The following is a 14,183-nucleotide window of genomic DNA, read 5'->3' as shown; positions in this document are numbered from 1 at the left end:
AAACAAGCGCAACGCCTACGATGCGATCGATGGGATCGACATTTTTAATGAGCGACGACATCGTTACTGCTTCTCCCACCGGCGATAAATGAAGAATCATTAAGCGGTGCACAGTGTTTTAACATATATAACAATCTTATATTTATATCGGGACATCCTCGGGATTTAGGAAAAGGACGAATATTCAACTTTTGCAAAGTGTTATTTAAATTGTCAATATTCAAATCCAATATTAATGCTATTATTCATTGGATTATTTCAATGTTAATTATATACGACAAATAAAAACAACCACAGTCCAGGATGAAAAGGGTTACATATTATATATTTTATTCCGATGGCTTGGTTCTTAGACTTACGATATCACGAAATTCATCAACTATGATGTACCAGAGTCAGTTTCTCTTTTCCTGTTCAGAAGCTAACGTTCATCTCATTAACGACCTTCGATAAACCGGATCCCTGGTTTACCGGCTATAAAAAATATAGACGTAAAGTCGTCGAGGGCGACCGGTGATACGATGGAAGGCGATTGAGTGGAAGAAAAAGGTGAAAAGAAAGAAGGAACTAAAGAAAGACAAAAAGGACTAAAGCGTGGAATAGCCTGGAGAAAATAAAAAGACAGGTAGGTGAAGAAGACGAAGAAGAAGAMGAAGAAGAAGACGAAGAAGAAGACGAAGAAGAAGACGAAGAAGAAGACGAAGAAGAAGACGAAGAAGAAGACGAAGACGAAGATGAAGAAGACGAAAACGAAGAAGTAGAAGAAGAAGAAGATGAAGAAGAAGAAAAGAAAGAAGATTGGAAATCTTCCAGTCACGTACGAGTGGATTTCTCCGATGCACCAACTCTCTGAGTCCGCCACACTGATTGCCACTGCGACGGAGAATAGCGATAAATGTGTATGCGAATGGGCGAGCGAATGGGCGAGCGAATGAGCGAGCGAATGGGCGAGCATTTACTTACGTTCTATCCGATCTGACCATTCTTTTTTTATGTTTTTCTCCCTCTTTCTTCCATTTATTTTATACAAAATGACTGGCTGTGTGCGTGTACGTATATGTGTACGCGAAAAAACAGTAGAGTATGGGAATATACATGCATAAGCGGTTTGGTAACACGGTTGGTGCAAAGCCCGGAACAGCCTGTTGGCCAACAACGGCTGTAAGCGGTCGGGTGCGCTTGCGCCTTACAATCCGTGACACTTAAAATATATATGTACACGTATACATACGTATGAATGTATATAATCATGCTAAGAGAAAGAGAGAAAGGGTGAGATGTTTAAGTGAAAAGGGTAAAAGGATTGGAAATAATGAACCACTTGCAAACATCCCAATCGGAATTGGGTATCATTGAGACAATTAATGGGATCGAAAAATCAAAGAAATCATCATTCCCTATTAGGAACTAACAATTAGGTGGTTATTTTGAAGTAAAACGAGAGTTTAATCGTGAAAAGTGTACTCGTAAGTTGAATCGGAGTGTGAAAGGGGTCGCTAATAGACACGTATAGCCTGTCCATGTTGAGAACACGTTCACACGAGTATTTCACGTACGATTATCCTTGTATGCGGGTCTTGATCGAGGACACGCGCGACCTCTCGTTGCCGATCAACCTCTATTATGGCGGTATACATGGCTCTTATCACAGAGTTTGTATTTGTTTGCTAGATCAATAATGGTATTAATCATTATTTTAAAATAACTCAAATCATCCTATTGTTATAATAATTTTGAGTTTTATCGATCATTGATTATATTTCGTGAGCAGAATTTTTAATACAACTAATACACATTATACGATGTTATATTGCAATCGAACAAAGGTGGAATATATACCAGGGATCTCTACATATTGGTATTTGATTAGTGTATATCTGGAGATAAATGTTAAAGATCGAGGATAATCTTTCTTCTTAGGAAAATAAGTTGAAAGGATGAAAGATCCATCGAGAAACATTTCTTGCTGTCTTATTGCATGGAAAAGCAAGCAAGCAAGCAAGCAAGCAAGCAAGCAAGCAAGCAAGCAAGCAAGCAAGCAAGCAAGCAAGTAAGTAAGTAAGCGAGGGTTTAACATTCACGAAAGATCATATGCAAAATTAGCGCGAGTAAAGAGCCATGCCGAGGAGCCGTCAACGGACGAAATGATGGATCGTCTCTAGAAAGTAAGCAGCACGTGCGTATCACGCAATCGTATCGAGTCTACGAAAGTCCGACTCTACATACATCTGTAGTCCTCTATGTGTACACATAGAATGTACAGTAAAGAAGACATGGTGCACAGAACATTTGCCGTTTCACTTTAAGAAACGAAACGCGGGAGTTTTATCAGAGAGTTGCACTTATACAGTAGGAAGGAATAAGTATATACAACATACACAAATCTATGAACATAGATTTAAATGACATAGATTTCGTTTGATGCAACTTGTAACCATTAAGAGTACCGATTATATTTCTCTAGTACCAAATCTTCTTCTTGACGATACATCACAAAGCTATCGTTCCTTTGAGAGAGTTCCATCAAAATATATGTACATATTGCATAGATATTACATAATATCTACCTACTGATCATGAACATCTATAATATGCATTAAAACACATACACATCATCATCTTACATATGAACTCACTTGCATGCTCATACATGTATTATATATATATATATATATATATACTATAGATATGTACATAGAAAACAGAGACAGGGACGCGAGTGGAACATCAGGGTGAGTACCTTTGTCCTCCTCTAGCGTGTCGGTGGAGGAACGGGGTGTAGGAACCCTATTGATCTCCTCACAGAGGCTCGAGCCAGTAGCAGAGAGTTCGAAGAGAGAGAGAGAGAGAGAGAGAGAGATAGAATGAGTGGGTGAGGGTGGGTGAGGGTGAGTGGGAGGCAGGCATAGGATGGAGCAAGCGCGTAAGAGAGAAAGAGAGAGAGAGAAATATATCGATGCAAGTGAGAGAAGCAAAAGCATCGACGGAGCTCAGCTGCGCTGCGCCACGAGAGGGTGGTCGCGTTGTCATGCGCTGACTTGACACGTCATTAATGTATTACAGGATAATGCCAACAAACCGATATCCACCCGCTAATACGACCACCTCCAGCTCTTCTTCATCCTATTCCACTACCACCTCCAGCTCCTCCTCATTCTCATCCTTCATACCTGTGTATATATGTACGCAGCTGTTATTCGAATTCCACTGGTCATTGAACGTTCTAAATCATTCGGCTTTGCATTCACCGTGTCCGATTTGAATCATTGCGAAAAGATCGAAACGTAAATTGGTATGTATATATGTCCTTTGTAATATATAGTGCATTCTTCATGTGTCAGAAACATGTATAGCTACATCATGATACATAGTATACTTTACATTACTATATGATCAAACGATTAATTGGCCATGTGAGCCGAATGTACTATAAAACACTCCTCCGAGCGTTTTCCTCTTTCGAGGGAATCAGCCTAAAGTTTATTCGCGTCAATCAAATAACAAATTTAAACTTTACGAACACGATTTGTTACGCGTGTTGATTCCTTCTGTATTTATATCTGATTTCGTTAAAGTAAAGATCATTAAAATCTTCGAGGAGATTCTTCAGGCGATCGATAAGAAATCGAATGATTAATCTTTGAGAGATGGTGACCGGTGTCGGCAAGATAAAATAACAGAAAAGAACGAGAAAATAAGAGAACGAACGAGTCGGCGATTCGACTTTCGATCAAGCTGAGGCTGCGGTGGGGCCCGTGGTTTTGTGGAACAGTCTGTGCAACGACCGGTGCAACCGCGAGCACACTTTCTTCTTGCTCCCGTACGCGGGAGCCGCACGTGTGTACACGTGGGTTTGGCGGTTTTAACAGCCGCACGCGCGGCTCTCACAAAATTTCACCGGATCTCTCTCTCTCTCTCTCTCTCTCTCTGTCTTTCTCTCTCTCTCTCTCTCTCTCTCTCTCTCTCTCTCTCTTCCTCTCTCTGTCGACATTATTCTCTCTGCTTATCTATATTGCATTTGTCTATAGATAAGACCATTTACGAATAATTCATATGACCTGACACTTTATTCACCCAGAGATATTCAAATATTTCTTCCCATAAAAATAACCTATATTATATTTTTATAAAAAATGAATCGTATGCTCGAGTTTCGGTTATTATAACAGTGTTACGATGCGGGTGCAAGTGGAGAAGAGTGTCACGACAGAGTAGCCACCTGTTTTTGGTTTGCGCGCGGCAAGCAGAAATAAAGTGAAAGAAGCGCGAAAATGTGGCGCGTGTGTCTGCCGTCTTTCATCTCCTTTCTTCTCTTTACATGCGTCCTGCTACTTGGTTGGTTGGTTGGTTGGTTGCTTGCTTGCTTGCTTTCGGTCGTGGAGAACGAGTAAGGTGGTCATAATAGTTGCCGGCACCTGTCTCGGGGTTCGGCCATCTGAGATCGAGACTGACGCAGCCGCCGAAAGAAGAAAGAAGAAGAAACAAAAAAGGAAAAAAGAAGAAGGAATGATAAGAAAGAGGAAAAAGAGAGAAGAAGATCGAAGTTGGGAACTGCCGACAGACAAGGACGAGTAAGGTAAGGCCAGTGCGTTGAGAAGAGAGTCCGTGAACATAGGAACACTGGTGGGGATAGTAAAAAGAGAAAGAGTGATAAAGGGTGGAGGTGGGGATGAGCTTTGTAGAGTAGTCGCGTTGGTGCGAAAGAGCCTGCGCGTGCCACCGTTACGCTGGCACCTGCCACAAAACTTGGCTCTACCTTTTGGTGCACACATACACACACACACACACACAACGAGAGAGAGAAAGGAAAACAGACACTCGCACATTCTCATCCTCCCACTACTCCTTCCAACCCCACCAACATCAACCCGACGGCGAACATCTTGCCTTAAATCGTCCAAGGAACGCTACCACATTTTCCGGCTTCTCCTTGATAATTTAAAGATTAACATCTTATATATATCTGACATAATAAAGTATTGATCTATGATTAATGTAATCGATAATAAATCTAAATTATTTTATAGTTATGTGTAATCATAAAAAATGTAACAAATAATATTTGTATCGGCAACGATAAACTTTCAAACTAAAAGAGTAGAAAAGAAATAATCAGTAGTTTGCAAACTGAAGGATTAAATTCGTTAAACAGAGAGATGAGCCGATGATACCGAACGTAGTCTAAAATTTGATGACGATCGTAGGGAAAGGTAACCAACAATATATAAATTCCATAGATAGATAGATAGATAGATAGACAAAAGGAAAAAAGAAATAATATAAAGTTAGGCTTTGTCGTGTCGAGGTGGAGAAGTAACACAGTAGTAGCTAGCGGAAATTTCAATTAACTTTATGAAGGCCGCGATGTAAATTGCGTAGGGGTCAACGGCGTGTCGGCAGGGAGCAGAGTAGGATAGCAAGGGTGTCACCGCTAGCGCCGTTACTACGTTGGGCTTTGATGGGATAGTGTGGTGGTGTGGTGGTGTGGTGTAGAGGGATCTTGCTGGTGGAATAGGTGGTGGCGAGTCAGGGGGTTGCTCGGAGGTGTAGGCACGGTCCACGGCCCCGGTGGGCATAGGGCGCGGGGGGCAGAGGGTCGTCGGTCGGATGAGTATTGATCAGCCAGGCGGCCAACAAGACGCCTTTGCAGGATACCTACTATACCCACTGCCACCCTACATAAACTACTACCACCTCCACCCCCATCCTCCCTTACTTTGCCGCTCACCATCTCCTTTTCTTCCTGCGAAGATCGAGAGGGGTTGAAGTGGAGAGAATCAGGGGGAAAGATGAGAGAAAGAGAAAGAGAGCGAGACAGGAACTGGATTGAGAGGGTCGCCGAAGAACAAGCGAGAAGGAGAAAGAGGGGTGGAGAGAGAGAGAAGAGACTGAGTTGACGCTAACGGAGAGACGGCCAACAAGACGCCTTTGTAGAATACCCAACAACCATACGCACTACTACCACCTACTAAGGTACCGCGTCTTTTCGTTTCCAGTGCGAAGATGGGGAAAGGTAAAGGGGAGAGAGAGAGAGGGAGTAAGGATATAACAAGGAAAGAAACTACTTGAAGGAAAAGGTAGTAGTAGGAATAACCACCACCATCACAGCTACCCTCTAACACTTGGAAGACTCGGAGAGACTCGTGCTGGCGACCGACAACCAGACGCCCTCGTAAGATATCTACTATACCAACCACCAACCACGACCCACCACCACCATCACCACTACTACCATCTCAACTACTCTTACCCTTTTCCTCACATGGAATGGAAGAAGGAGCGACGAAAACGAACGAATATATCGGACGAAAAGATACAGATGGAAGAAGAGGTTGGGTAAGAGGTGTAGGTAGGCATAGCGTATATAGACATCTGAATAGACAGGGAGGGTAAACTCGTTGGTGAAAAAGGGATGAACGGAGACGAATATATACATAGGATAGAGAGAGAGAGAGAGAGAGAGAGAGAGAGAGAGAGAGAGAGAGAGAGGGAGAGAGAGAGAGTAAGATTGTATGTGTATGACTGTCTGTCTGTTCTCTGTGTGTGTATGTGTGTGTGTAGGCGAAAGAAAGAGAGACAGTTCACGTCGACGCCACTGCTGCGACATAGTGCCCCCAATAGCGATATATATCCACCCGTTCTAACCAACCCTATGCTTCTGCCACCCACACGTTTCTATCCCTTACCATTTCCAACCGTTCCTACTCTTCCTCTTTATCTATCTTTCTGTTTCTCTATCTTTTTATCCATCTCTTTCTGGTTCCTTTCCATCGAATCCCTCTCTCCTGGCACCTTCATCGAGGGAATTTCTCCGTTCTAACCCCATCCCCTCATTCCCTTTCCCTTTCCCTTTCCCTTTCTCCTCTCTTTCTCTCTTCCTTATTCTCCTTCCTCATTCTCCTTCCTCTGTCTCTCATTTACCGATGGCATCACAAATGCGTTTTTGCCTCCGCTGTTCCGCAATGCTCGGACTGTGACTCGAATAAGAGAACGTTGTGCGAGGGACAGGGACGAATGCGTACTGAACGACTTTCGGTAACACTTTGTCGAGCGAGTCTATATGAATACATATGTATGTGCATACGCGTTTCTATGTATATATATAATACATATACATATCTATGCATATCTATATAGCATCGTGAACTTCTCCGTAGACTCTCCGCGTAGATCGGCACGATCGCGCATGTGTAGAGATCTCGAATACTCGTCAGTTGTCCCCATTCATCGATTGGGCTCTTGATATCGGCCAGGATTATTGACGTTTAGATCGCACCATCAAACCCCTACCTGATATCGGAGGATATAGAATTCAAAAAATATATCTATTCGGGTATTCTTTGGAATCGATGTTAACGGATTAATTAAATGGGATTTTTGATAAATCTTTGAAGATCCAGACAAAACATTGATTTGTTCTGTTAATAGTAAGCATAATTTGGAACGAATAATTTGGAACGAATAATTTGGAACGAATAATTTGGAACGAATAATTTTCTTCAAAAAGAAGTAATTCGACTCTATAAAGAAAGAACGAGTTTTTTTTTTGTTTAAACGAGACACCTTCGACTTAAGCGAGTGCAATTGGTAGGTTTCGCGGTGTATCGCCAGCTGGCTTGACGCGTCTCCTTTAGGCAACAACACCCTGGTAAGAATGAGAAAAAGAAAGAAATAAAAAGAGATGAAGGGAAGGGGCATGTTGTCCACGTGCCATGGCCCTCCAACTTGAAAATATGTGTAGATGTGTGTGTGTGTGTAAGTATGGTTTGGATCGAACAGGCCAACGAGACATAAGTCGAGCGAGGCACACCTTAGTCGTGTAAAAGCCGCCTGTTGCGAGCACCTGTACATATGTATGTATGTATGTATGTATGCATGTATGTATAATATGCATGTAGAAAGAACATTGGCAATCCTGTCGGCTTCTCAAGATGGTTCTTCTCTTCGTCTTAAAGGCGGCCGGTCGATCATCATCGTCATAAATATTTTGCCCGTTAAATGACTACCGAGAGATATATCGTATACTCGTTCGTTCCTTCGTTCGTTCCTTCGTTCGTTCCTTCGTTCATTGGCCCAATTCTACGTAGCACAAAACGACGATACTAATTTCCTCGACATTCATTATGTCAGATTGCCAGACACTTCTTTTTGTCTCTTTTTTCTTTTCATTTTTATTTTTAATTTTATTTTTCCCTTACAGCTGATCAAAGCGGTTAAATTATTATCAGCACGAAATTGTCTCATGGTAATTTGCACACTATTTGTTTTTTTTTTAAATTTTCTTTCTTGTATATAAGAAAATTGTTTTAATCAAATATTTCGACTATCATCTAACTTTATTATTTTGTCCGAAGCTAAAGCTAAAGATCGTAAAGGTAAACTTTGGAAATGGGACATGAATAATAGGTACATGTGTATATGTGTGTATGTATAATATTATATATCATGTGAGATCGATGATAAGGTGTTCAGCGCTTTTGCGAATATATAGATATATAATATATATGCACCTAACATATATAACGTTGTAACGATGTTCACATGAAGACACGAGTTAAACCCATTGGAAGGGGTTAATAGCGAGTAGTAGATATGTGTATAATACTTTGCTGCCAAGCCTCTCTCTCTCTCTCTCTCTCTCTCTCTCTCTCTCTCTCTCTCTCTCTCTCTCTCTTACATACACAAGAAAGCGAGAAGATAATAAATGGCTCATTTTCTTTATGCATCGGTCCACCTCGTTGTCGTAGTTTTCGTCATTGCTGCACCAATTAAAATTGTTTTATCGAAAAAGTTACGTCCAGTGAAATTCAGGAAGAAAATTATTCCTTATTACGCACTTCCGCCGATCGTTTCTTTGAATGAAAGCATTTTGCTCAACATATCCTCAAATTTCATCGATTCATTATAATTAAATTTCGGTATGTTTTCTTTTTTGGTTTTTTGTTTTTTTTTTCATACAATGAAGCAAAATTGTCTGACGGACATATGAATTATGAAGAAAATCGGGACGCGAAGAAAGGTAAAAAGTAAGGTAAGAAAGTTTCAACAGAGAAAAGATCATGAATTTCTATTATTTCATCTAATGAACGCGAATGAAAAAGAAATCGACTGTGGTATTACGAGAAGGTGTCGTCTTCGCGGACAGGTGAAAAGTACAATGCCTGCTCGAGTTTCATACGAATAGCGTGAAACATGGAATTTCCAGTACGTGCATATGCACTAATATCATGTACCCACGGTTTTTCTTATCCTATCTATTTTTTTATTTATCGATTTATTTCTTCTTGAAATATCTAGTCTTTGCTTTCCTTTATTTCTTTTTTCATTAAAGATGTCACGCGGACATCTCGAACGAGTCGATGTTATATGCTGCATGGTATGGCGTTTAATGAGTCTCGCCTGACCCTGAAATCTACTTATCGAGAGAGAATATCGAGAACGCATTGGAAGTGAAGCCTCGAAATAAGAAAAAGAAAACGAGAAAGTATCTAACGATCGTTTAAATATGATTAAACATGATATTTAGGATCTTCATCTTGGATACGCCATACTTGAAATTGTAAAAATCTTCTCTGAGAACTTAACTAACTCTCTGTCAGAAATGAAACATCCTAAAGACTAGCGGCTATTCTCATGCCGCAAGAACCTTGTAATTCTTTTCTCGAACGTCCCATTTAATCTTTCACTCTTTTTCTTTCCCTCTAGTAGAAGAAAAGAATAATAAGAATGAGAAAAATAAGAAAAAGTAGTTGAATCCCGTGGATAAGACATTTTCGATCTGGATTCGAATGGAACCGTCGATGCTCCTGTTAGAAAGTAAAGTCAAGTGTGTATCAATGACATATACCTTACTGGTATATAATATCTCGTCTGCTTAACTCGAAGGGTAAGAATCTCAGCGTCTGTTATCGGAGTCTGTCTTTTCTTTTGCTCCTACTGGTTCTGCCTAGTGAAACGAGAAGAAACGAAACTCGCAAAGTACGAGTCTGTGGAAGGAAGGGTGGAAATGGGATATGGTGAAACTCACTATAGAAATAAAGAAGGAAAAAGAAAGAAAAAGAACGAAAGAGAAGAGAAAAAAGAGTGTGTGATAGAGAGAGAAAGAGAGAGAGAAAGAGAGAGAGAGAGAAAGAGAGAGAGAAAGAGAGAGAGAAAGAGAGAGAGAAAGAGAGAGAGAGAAAGCCAGAGATACGGAATCGAGTGAGTGACTGAGGGTTGAAGTGAGAAAGAGAGAGAGAGAGAGAGAGAGCGAGGGATAAAGATAGAAGAGGGTGGAACGAAGAGAGATATAGAAGAGGAGGGAGGGGCTTGAGAGGGCGACTCGGAGAATGTGTTTGTGTCTGTCTATGTCTATATGTGTATCTATGTGCTATAGAGAGTAAGAGAGAGAGAGAGTAAGTGTGAGAGAGAGAAAGAGAGAGAGAGAGAGAGAGAGAGAGAGAGAAGGGAGTGAGGTGAGGTCCGCCGCAAAATACAAGTTGGTAGGATATCGACCAGCCGGAAGTCTGAGTAGTTGTTGCCATGGAGACGCTCAAGTCAATTTGACCTGGGCCAACAGTCAGCGGCATACTGATGCACGATATGCCATCCCATTATTCATATGGTTTTTACACGGTGGATCATATTTTGCAGCGACCTCCCTTCGTGCCAGGCTGAGCTTAAAACTCAGCAGCCCCAGCACAAGCACCACTAGCAGCAGCAGCAACTAACAAGCTAACAAGCTAACCAGCCAACCAGCCTGCCAACCAGCTAGACACCTTTGCTACACAGGGAATGAAAGATAAAGAAAGAAAGAAAGAAAGAAAGAAATGAGTCTATCTTTTCTATCCTTCAGGGTCCAGTATTCTGTAAGACTCGAAGAACTTCTTTAGCCTCCTGATCCCACGTCTATTTGCGTGAAGGAAGAAGAAAAAAGTGTCGAGAGATGGGAAACGAGAGAAAGAGAGAGTGTGGGTGGTTGTTGTTGGTAGTGATGGTGGTGGTGGTGGTGGTGGTGGTGGTGGTGGTGGTGGTGGCGGTGTGAGTTAGTAACTCAAAGGAGAAAGATTCCATGGAATGTTCAAAGTATTCCGACGTTTCCACGGCTTTAGGATAACTTTTCTACATGTGTCTTTTTACATATATAGAGTCCGTAGATTTATGTGTACCCGTTTGGGAGATGTGTGCATGTATGTAAAGGGAGAATGTGTGTATATGTCTGTGTGTGTGTATGTCGCTGAGTGAGTCAGAACGAAGTGGGGGAGGATGACCGATCGGTCAAACTCTCGAGATTGCTTCGTCCTCTCTTTGTTTCTTTCTCTCTTTCTTTCTCGAAATAGTCTTATAACGCGATGGTAACCATGCGTGCCGAAAATAGAAGCTTTTTTGGGTATCGTAAGGATACTTCGTTTTGGAACGTCTCTCTCGAAAATTGAGCCAAACTTGAAATAAGAATACAATTTAGATATGCCCTTGCTGCTGCTGCTGTTGCTGTTGCTGCTGCTGTTGCTGTTGCTGCTGCTGTTGCTGTTGCTGCTGATGCTGATGCTGTTGGGATTCGTGATTCTTCTTGTTTATTTGACAGACGTTTCGCCATTTTTCCACGAACGATCAAGAAGAATACAAAAAAAAAGGGTAGACGGTAAAAAAGAAAGAATGATTTAAAAGAATTCTTGAAAGATCACGCGCTCGATTGAAAATCCTTAGAGTTGGGCAAGTGTATACGAGAGAGGCTATGCATGTAAGAACCGAAAAGTGGAGCAGGTCGGTCGAAATATCTTTTCCGAGAATTCTTCATATCTCCTGTCGTCGTGTGTATGATTGTAAGTGCAACTCTTTCGCGCGATTACTAAATAGTCTCGCTGATTATTTCGCAGTACATTTTTATATTAATTTCTTTTGGGGATAAAGAAAAAAGAAGAGAAAAAAGGAAAGGAGAAAAAAATGTTCTTTACATATTTAAAATTCTATTAAATCGTATAGATACATATATATGCACAAATATATGCACAAATATATGCACAAATATATGCACAAATATATGCACAAATATATGTATATCTATGCATATATTTGCATTTAAGTATATGTATTATATATATAATTTAACTAGAGAGAAAGCTTTCGAATCGGTCGCGGTTAGTTAGTTCGATGCTCTCACTCGGTTAAATTAACTCAGCGTTAATACTTGGCCCTCGTTCACCCTTCCTAAAACCTCTCCCACGCTTCCCCGTCTCCCAGCCCTCATACGCGCCCTCCTCTTCTTGTACAAACTTCTGTCAGTAATGCTAGAGAGTGAACATCACCATTGGTACGTGAAGATTCTTACGAATGTGTGTATAATCTATCTACCAAGCAACCAATGTGCGCATGCCTTCATCTTTGCGTACCTAGTTTAATTGTCTAACACATTTGAACGATGTAACTTCCTCTCTTTCCCTTTCTCGCGATTTATATACGCGTGCACTAAATTTGCGTATGTATGTATAGATATAAATGCAAGTGCGCGTACAGGAAAGAGGGATTATATTTATATGTAACTAGAAAGTATGACACACAAGCTCAAAATAGATCGTCGAGCGTTCCATTAAACCAAGAGACACGTGAACGAATTGCTGTCAGATTTGAGTAGAATGAGTTGAAAATAATTGAACACATTATAAGTAAATGAACAAATTACAATAAATGATTTGATTTTGTATAACATCGATTTAATAATCAATCCTTTACAAAATTGTGACATCGAAAATTCTAAAAAGGGAAATGAAAGATTTGAAGAACGCAAAAGGTTGTTCATTATGTAGTATCCTCCCTCTCTTTTCCCACTCTCGAACTCCACGATCTGCGGATTTATCTGCATTGAGTAGCGCGACAGAAGTTCGTAATACGGGTCTTTGAAATGGCACACTCGTACTCACAAATGTTTGTCCACGTGATATTCATCGCGAGGAAATCGAGCCTTCATCCCTCACCAACAACCACCCTAAACCACCTCAAACTCACCCTACTCTAAGCTGCCCTACGAAGCCCAACACCCCGAGCCACCTCTTAAATTGCTCATCGCTGTACCGCACATTCGGGAAAGTAATTTTCGTACGGGGGCCATTATTGTATCGCCCCTTCTCGAACGAATGATTACATCATCCGTTCAGGGGTTGGATGCTGCATCATTCTCGCGCCTACTCAGCCTTGGATTAAGTCGATGCGTGATATTCACCCTTGCTATGCCAAAATTCATAATCCGTCAAGTTTGGAATGAGATGAAGATAAATAAAGAAAGAAAAAGATAGAAAATTAATTTAATAGCGATTAATTAATTTATCTGTAAGAAAATTTATTATATTTTTATACTAGACAATAAATATGTGCGATTTCTGCTGTGTTATTTACTTAGAAAAAATTGCAAGGACTTAACAGTTAATTTAATAATATTGTACTAATTTATTACTTAATTTTATGTATTTAATTTATTCTAATTTACGCTATATATATATATATATTATTACAATATTTAATATATGCTAATAAATAATTACGATATTATAATTATATAAATAAAAATATTTCCAAAGAGAATCGAGATGAAGTCTCATCATATGCAAAAAAGGAGAATTAGAAAACGAAAAAGAAAAATAATAAGAAGAAGGTAAGACAAAGATCTAGCGTAAGAGTTCTCTCTTCGCTCAGGAAACTATTAGACTAGCGAATAATTCATGCGGGGTCGCAGCCCACCAATCCGGTGTCGCGCAAACTTCTCTTCTAGACTTGGGCAAAGTGCATTCGAAGGGAGAAAAAGAGAGATAAAGGGAGTAGTGAGAAAGAATGAAACGAAAGAGAAAAAGAAAGATAAAGATAGATAAAAAAAAAAAGAGAAAGACAGATTTAGTGGAAAAGGGAATAGAGTGACACAGAGAGAAAGAAAGGGAAAGAAATTTACACACACACAAACAAACATACATAGACATAAAATATAGACGGAGAGAGAAAGAAAGGAAAAGACACGTAGAAAGGGAAAAAGAGACAAAAAAGTCTAATGTAAGGCTATAGCTGTTGGCGTAGCAAGTCGACCTCTCATCCCCGCTGCCCCATTCCTACCTTCCCCCAACTTTCCACCCCATCCTCTATTTCGAAAGCTACCCCCTTCTGCACCGCTTCCTCTCTCTTTCTCCCTTTATACATAATATATATATATATATATATATATA

At 40.4% G+C, this 14,183-nt stretch overlaps 1 protein-coding gene across 1 annotated transcript in view; it reads left to right on the top strand.

The window, feature by feature from the left end:
- Positions 1-4,521: 4,521 nt before the first annotated feature.
- Positions 4,522-14,183, top strand: part of LOC106791656 (bypass of stop codon protein 1-like) — a 17,754-nt gene continuing 8,092 nt past the window's right edge. The window contains exon 1 of the mRNA XM_014757478.1: positions 4,522-4,576. The gene's annotated coding sequence lies outside the window, so the exon portion shown is untranslated. The remainder of the gene's footprint in view (positions 4,577-14,183) is intronic.

This window comes from Polistes canadensis, unplaced genomic scaffold, assembly GCF_001313835.1.
Source record: "Polistes canadensis isolate GaletaPanama2010 unplaced genomic scaffold, ASM131383v1 scaffold_328, whole genome shotgun sequence".
Lineage (NCBI taxonomy): Eukaryota > Metazoa > Arthropoda > Insecta > Hymenoptera > Vespidae > Polistes > Polistes canadensis.
The sequence above is the reverse complement of the archived record's forward strand: the minus strand, read 5'-3'. Positions and strand labels throughout refer to the sequence as shown.